Genomic DNA, 2,142 nt, shown 5'->3' on the forward strand with positions numbered 1-2,142 from the left:
TTAGAATAGAAATCTTTTGTAACAATATACACTACCGTTCAAAAGTTTGGGAACAATAACTATTTTTTTTTAAGAAATTAGTACTTTAATTCAACAAGGATGCGTTAAATTGATAAAAGGTGATGGTAACGATTTATATTGTTAGAAATGTTTTTATTTTGAATAAATGCTGTTTTTATGAATAAATGCTGTTAACGTTTTACTCATCAATGAATCCTGAAAAAAGTATTCCAAAAAAATATATTAAACAGCACAACTGTTTCCATCATTGATAATAACTGAGTATCAAATCATCATATTAGAATGATTTCTGAAGGATCATTAGACAGCAAAGACTGGAGTACTTGCTGATGAAAATTCAGCTTTGCATCACAAAAATAAATTACATTTTAAAATATATTAAAAAAGAGAACCATTATTTTAAATTGTAATAATATTTCATAATATTACTGTTTTTTTTTATTTTGTTTGTTTTTAACTGCAGGCTTGATGAGCATAAGAGACTTCTTGCAAAAACATTAAAAATAGTAATGTTTCCAAACTTTTGACTGGTACTGTATACATTTTTTTTAATTTATATTCACACACACACATACATGCATACATACATATATACGCACATTTTATAAACAAACTTTTATGTTAGATGTGATTAATTGCGATTAATCGATTTGACAGCACTGTTATTTATATATTAAATAATTTATTATAATAAATATATTAAACTTATTAAAAGAAAATGTTAGATCATTAATGTCTTATTGAAAGTTTATTTTATTTTATGTCTTTTTTTTTATTATTAAACATTGTTATATTTTCATGACTATTATTACTGCCACCTTATTATGTCTCCCCCCTCCCCCTCCCCCCACTGTCATAATATATGTTTATGTATTGTTGCTTTGGAAATAAAATATGTAAACTGCACAATGAGAAGAGAGCAACAGGGAGAAAATAAACAGTGTGTGTGTCACAGTTATTTTACGGAATCAGTTTAAGGAAGCACATCTGGACAGAGAGGCGGATGGAGAGCAGAGAAGAGGAAGGTTCCTGAATGAAAATAGCCGGTTCTTGTGAAAAATCCCCTTCGGTCTTTTGCCAGATTGTTAGTCATGAACCCCTGGAGGATGACTAACCATAACCAGAGACTAGTATGTTAACTAGTGACCCTGTTTCCTCCAGTGTCCAACGTGAAGGGCTTCCTGTGTGGCTCAGAGCAGCTCCAGACTAATGAGTAAAAGATTATTTTTATCATCTTATATTATTTGCTTATATTACAGTAGCCTATAGATATAGGAAAACAAAGGAAAGGAAGTTACACATTGCACATACAGTTACAGCAATGAGAGGTGTTGGGCAACCAGATGATTGACAGTTCCGGATGGGAGGAGCCGGAAGTGACCTACGCACACGTGTGTGTGTGTGTGTGTGTGTGTGTGTGTGTGTGTGTGTTTGTGAGGCGGATGGGCCACAAGCAGAAAGTATGCGAGAGATGTGAACTATCTGAGAGAGGAAATATAAAGTCTTTGTGTGATTATAGGGAGCTTAACGCTCGACTGTCACGATGAAATATGCAGCCTAGATATAGTTCCAGTAACTTTGTCAAGAGCCGCTTTTCCACATTTATACGGGATAGATATGTGAGGGAAATATATATATATATATATATATATATATATATATATATATATATATATATATATAAATATGTTCGAAAAACACATTTGAGCCAGACACATATGGATGAATAATAATCCACAATTTTTACCTGCAGCAGCCTAGACACGATTTGAGATCATTATGATGACGATTTTTTTATTTATTATCGACTGCAATATTAATGGTTAAAATTAATTAATATGACGCTAGTTTTCCCCCGAGATTTTTTTCTGCTTGATGACGACAAGAAATATATACATATATTTAAAATAAATAAATAATAATAACACTAAATCTGGTCACTTTGCCTATTGGCTCACGCCATCTAGTGGTCACACGGCGGAACTGTGACAGCAGTGGTTATGTTTACTAAACATTGTTTAGTGTTGTTTAGTGTTTAACTTTTAAAAAACATGACTGGATAACTCATTAAGTGTACATTTATGTAATTTTAATCAATTACATTTAATAAGAACCGCTGTC

Source organism: Rutilus rutilus, assembly GCF_951802725.1.
Source record: "Rutilus rutilus genome assembly, chromosome: 1".
NCBI classification, from domain to species: Eukaryota; Metazoa; Chordata; class Actinopteri; order Cypriniformes; family Leuciscidae; genus Rutilus; species Rutilus rutilus.